The sequence below is a fragment of the Protomyctophum parallelum genome (assembly GCF_964188405.1).
Source record: "Protomyctophum parallelum genome assembly, chromosome: 7".
In the NCBI taxonomy this organism is placed as follows: domain Eukaryota; kingdom Metazoa; phylum Chordata; class Actinopteri; order Myctophiformes; family Myctophidae; genus Protomyctophum; species Protomyctophum parallelum.
Window position 1 is genome coordinate 52,966,945 of NC_139705.1, and position 5,797 is coordinate 52,972,741.

The window sequence follows — 5,797 nt, forward strand, 5'->3', positions numbered from 1 at the left end:
GGGTGCCCGTTCAGAATGTGTTAATACTCCGTCATCACTTCTCACACTGGAAATGACGGGAAATCCTGAAAGTTTTAATGAGACTCACTTTTCTGGTATTGTATAACTTCCTTCCCTGGCTGGAGTTTTAGGAAGTCATGATGACGAAACAATCCTCTCCTCCTCCAGAGAATCACTTCTACGTTTGGCAGACAGAGACCGCTGTCCTGGAGCCACCAGTGCCAACATGTCTTGTTGACTTCCAGTAAGGAGAGCTAAACTAGTTTGTTTTGATGGAACCTAAGTCTACGTAGGTCAGACCAGGCTTATTTGTTTATTTGTTTCCCCATTAGTTACTACCTTAGTAGCAGCTACTCTTCCTGGGGTCCACGCATAAAATACATTACAATTACATCATATTAAATACATTTTACAAGTCTGTAAGAAAAACAGTTAAAGGTATATTCAGTGATTTCACTCAAAAAACCTTAGGTTTCGTTTTTGGCTGTGGGACCCAGCCTTTCGTCCAATCAGGATAGAGAGTCAAAAACGAAACCTAAGGTTTTTTGACCCCCAGGGGTTAACTGGGGACAGGGAGGAACTCCTTATATGGTCAGCACACTCTATAGTAGGGAGGATTATCACACCAAAACAAAAAAATAAGTGATATTTGAATTAAGTGAAATCACTGAATATACCTTTAAAAAAATAAAATACAACTAAATATAAAACAAGTGATTAATAAATATAACATCGCAACCATGAATACAATTTCAGTTTGAGTAGCCTATACCGTTCAGTATGAAAGATTTTAAACAGTGTTCAATGACCCATCTGATCATCAAAAGCAAGTGACATGAGATATTTCTTTAACTTATTTTTAAAATCTGATTTCCTTGCTGCCTGTCTGATTTGTGATGGCTGTATAATGCATAATGTCACTGAATGACTGAGGAGGTCACAGGCTGGGCCACATGAAGTCCCAGATCCACAATTCATCTCTTTATCGTTTCCTCTAAACAAAGAGCCTCAGCCAGTGCCAAGAAATCGTCCAGTCATTGTTTCTGCATTCTTCGTCTCTATGCATTTTTTGTTGTTGTCAGCCATTTATTGGAAAACACTCATGACGGCATGAGAGAGCATGAGACAATAAACTAAAGCATGGTGGGGAAAGTGTCAGGGAAGTCTGGGGCGACTGTGAGGAAACGCACACACACACACACACTGTCACACACACACACACGCACACACACACACACACACACACACACACACACACACACACATCCTGCTCTCTAGAAGCAGCAGCCCATGTCAGAGAAGAGTAGGTAGGTAGGTTTGAAGGGGGCGGGGCTTAGCCATGCAGTGGGAGGGGCCTGAGCAGAGCCTGGGGAGAGAGAGAGAGAGAGAGACTTATTATAGGTTTGTGTTCATTTGTCTAGTTGATACATAAACGCAGGCGCGACGCGCGCACACACACACACACACACACACACACAGCGGAATAGTCATTCTCACACACAGCAGCTGAAAGAGTAGCTCTGGTCTCATAGTTCTGTGTCATTGTTACTTATACTTTTAAAGCCACCTTTTTGCTACTCTGTGACTTTTTCTACAAGGCGTACAGAAGTCAGTCAGAACAGAACTGTTTTTCTACAAGGCGTACAGAAGTCAGTCAGAACAGAACTGTTTTTCTACAAGGCGTACAGAAGTCAGTCAGAACAGAACTGTTTTTCTACACGGCGTACAGAAGTCAGTCAGAACAGAACTGTTTTTCTACAAGGCGTACAGAAGTCAGTCAGAACAGAACTATTTTTCTACACGGCGTACAGAAGTCAGTCAGAACAGAACTCTTTTTCCAGGCAGGGAGGATGCCAGCGTTCCTCTGCCTGTCCTGAAGCATCAGTAAAAACGTTACGTAAGTTATGCATGTATATGCGTTTTGGTATACTGTTTGCACAGGTGTGTGTGTGTGTGTGTGTGTGTGTGTGTGTGTGTGTGTGTGTGTGTGTGTGTGTGTGTGTGTGTGTGTGTGTGTGTGTGTGTGTGTGTGCGGTGCCTGAGGTGTGGAGACCTATAGGTGTTGTGTGTGTGTGTGTGTGTGTGTACTTTGGGAGTGTGTATGTGGTTGTTTGTCTCTGCTCGGGGGAACAAGTTCTGCACACTTTCAAAGTGTTGCCATTGGTGTACAGTAATGTGTCATTCATAAGCTGTTACCTAAGGCTGTTTTCAGACTAAATAGGTTATAGGTTGTGCTAAATGGGTTATTTTCTGCTATCTTATCTTGCATTGTGTAAACAATGTAAAGGTACTAAAATGTCATTCTTGGCGAGTGCTAGCTATGTCTGTCTGTCTGACTCTCTCTGTCTCTCTGTCTGTCTCTCTGTGTCTCTGTCTCTCTGTCTGTCTCTCTCTGTCTCTCTCTGTCTGTCTCTGTCTCTCTGTATCTCTGTCTGTCTCTCTGTGTCTCTCTCTGTCTCTCTCTGTCTGTCTCTGTCTCTCTTTCTCTCTCTCTCTCTCTCACTCTCTCTGTCTCTGTCTCTCTATGTGTCTCTGTCTCTCTCTGTCTCTCTGTCTCTTTCTCTCTCTCTGTCTCTTTCTCTCTGTCTCTCTGTCTCTTTCTCTCTCTGTCGCTCTGTCTCTGTCGCTCTGTCTCTCTCTGTCTCTCTCTTTCTCTCTCTCTCTCTCTCTCTCTCTCTCTCTCTCTCTCTCTCTCTCTCTCTCTCTCTCTCTCTCTCTCTCTCTCTCTCCTCTGACAGTATCCCTGCTTCCTTGTCCTAGTGTGTGAGCCGGAATGTTCCAATTCTATAAATACTGGTCTTGATTATAACATTTGGCAGCTCTGAACAATATTCTTTTCTCTCTCACTCCGTCTCTCTCTCTCTCTTGCTCCTCGTCTGTCCCTCATATTGTGATAGGTTGAGAGGTTGTCTCTCGTCTGTCCCTCATATTGTGATAGGTTGAGAGGTTGTCTCTCGTCTGTCCCTCATATTGTGATAGGTTGAGAGGTTGTCTCTCGTCTGTCCCTCATATTGTGATAGGTTGAGAGGTTGTTTCTCGTCTGTCCCTCATATTGTGATAGGTTGAGAGGTTGTCTCTCGTCTGTCCCTCATATTGTGATAGGTTGAGAGGTTGTCTCTCGTCTGTCCCTCATATTGTGATAGGTTGAGAGGTTGTCTCTCGTCTGTCCCTCATATTGTGATAGGTTGAGAGGTTGTCTCTCGTCTGTCCCTCATATTGTGATAGGTTGAGAGGTTGTCTCTCGTCTGTCCCTCATATTGTGATAGGTTGAGAGGTTGCCAGGCAGGTTATGTGTCTAGGAGGAAAAGAGAAAGTATAATAAACAGACATTTCATCTGTTGAAGGAAGGAAGGAAGGAAGGAAGGAAGGAAGGAAGGAAGGAAGGAAGGCCGCTGTAATAATCTGACCGACCGCCAGTGTTTTGTTTTGGTGTTATCACACTGCTGACGGCGGCGTTGGTAAAGGTCACCGGCGTTGGTAAAGGTCACCGGCGTTGGTAAAGGTCACCGGCGTTGGTAAAGGTCACCGGCGTTGGTAAAGGTCACCGGCGTTGGTAAAGGTCACCGGCGTTGGTAAAGGTCACCGGCGTTGGTAAAGGTCACCGGCGTTGGTAAAGGTCACCGGCGTTGGTAAAGGTCAGCGGCGTTGGTAAAGGTCACCGGCGTTGGTAAAGGTCACCGGCGTTGGTAAAGGTCACCGGCGTTGGTAAAGGTCAGCGGCGTTGGTAAAGGTCACCGGCGTTGGTAAAGGTCACCGGCGTTGGTAAAGGTCACCGGCGTTGGTAAAGGTCACCGGCGTTGGTAAAGGTCACCGGCGTTGGTAAAGGTCACCGGCGTTGGTAAAGGTCAGCGGCGTTGGTAAAGGTCAGCGGCGTTGGTAAAGGTCACCGGCGTTGGTAAAGGTCACCGGCGTTGGTAAAGGTCACCGGCGTTGGTAAAGGTCACCGGCGTTGGTAAAGGTCACCGGCGTTGGTAAAGGTCACCGGCGTTGGTAAAGGTCACCGGCGTTGGTAAAGGTCACCGGCGTTTGTAAAGGTCACTGAGATTCTCAGAGATTCCCGTTTTCTGATTTTGTCGACTGACTATGATGACACATGTTCGTCGACTACCTGTTTTCCACTGACGAAAACTAAATGGAAACTACATGAAAACTAGGCTACCGGTATGATGACTAAGACTATTGAAGATTCTAAGGGCTGTATTTTGCGTGTCTTAAGTATACCAGGTCTTATTCCCTAACTTGAGTAAACTAAAGACCTGGAGGCGTGGTCAATGCCATTTGGCTATTCTGAGTGGCCAAACATAGGGGCAGGAGCCTCTCTCCTGTTTCTGTAGCCATGAGGCCCATAGGGCAGGAGCCTCTCTCCTGTTTCTGTAGCCATGAGGCCCATAGGGGCAGGAGCCTATCTCCTGTTTCTGTAGCCATGAGGCCCATAGGGCAGGAGCCTATCTCCTGTTTCTGTAGCCATGAGGCTCATAGGGGCAGGAGCCTATCTCCTGTTTCTGTAGCCATGAGGCCCATAGGGCAGGAGCCTCTCTCCTGTTTCTGTAGCCATGAGGCCCATAGGGCAGGAGCCTATCTCCTGTTTCTGTAGCCATGAGGCCCATAGGGCAGGAGCCTATCTCCTGTTTCTGTAGCCATGAGGCTCATAGGGGCAGGAGCCTATCTCCTGTTTCTGTAGCCATGAGGCCCATAGGGCAGGAGCCTCTCTCCTGTTTCTGTAGCCATGAGGCCCATAGGGGCAGGAGCCTATCTCCTGTTTCTGTAGCCATGAGGCCCATAGGGGCAGGAGCCTATCTCCTGTTTCTGTAGCCATGAGGCCCATAGGGGCAGGAGCCTATCTCCTGTTTCTGTAGCCATGAGGCCCATAGGGGCAGGAGCCTATCTCCTGTTTCTGTAGCCATGAGGCCCATAGGGGCAGGAGCCTATCTCCTGTTTCTGTAGCCATGAGGCCCATAGGGGCAGGAGCCTATCTCCTGTTTCTGTAGCCATGAGGCCCATAGGGGCACGAGCCTATCTCCTGTTTCTGTAGCCATGAGGCCCATAGGGGCAGGAGCCTATCTCCTGTTTCTGTAGCCATGAGGCCCATAGGGGCAGGAGCCTATCTCCTGTTTCTGTAGCCATGAGGCCCATAGGGGCAGGAGCCTATCTCCTGTTTCTGTAGCCATGAGGCCCATAGGGGCAGGAGCCTATCTCCTGTTTCTGTAGCCATGAGGCCCATAGGGGCAGGAGCCTATCTCCTGTTTCTGTAGCCATGATGCCCATAGGGCAGGAGCCTATCTCCTGTTTCTGTAGCCATGATGCCCATAGGGCAGGAGCCTATCTCCTGTTTCTGTAGCCATGAGGCCCATAGGGGCAGGAGCCTATCTCCTGTTTCTGTAGCCATGAGGCCCATAGGGGCAGGAGCCTATCTCCTGTTTCTGTAGCCATGAGGCCCATAGGGGCAGGAGCCTATCTCCTGTTTCTGTAGCCATGAGGCCCATAGGGGCAGGAGCCTATCTCCTGTTTCTGTAGCCATGAGGCCCATAGGGGCAGGAGCCTATCTCCTGTTTCTGTAGCCATGAGGCCCATAGGGGCAGGAGCCTATCTCCTGTTTCTGTAGACATGAGGCCCATAGGGCAGGAGCCTATCTCCTGTTTCTGTAGCCATGAGGCCCATAGGGGCAGGAGCCTATCTCCTGTTTCTGTAGCCATGAGGCCCATAGGGGCAGGAGCCTATCTCCTGTTTCTGTAGCCATGAGGCCCATAGGGCAGGAGCCTATCTCCTGTTTCTGTAGCGTGAGGCAGCTTGATGTACA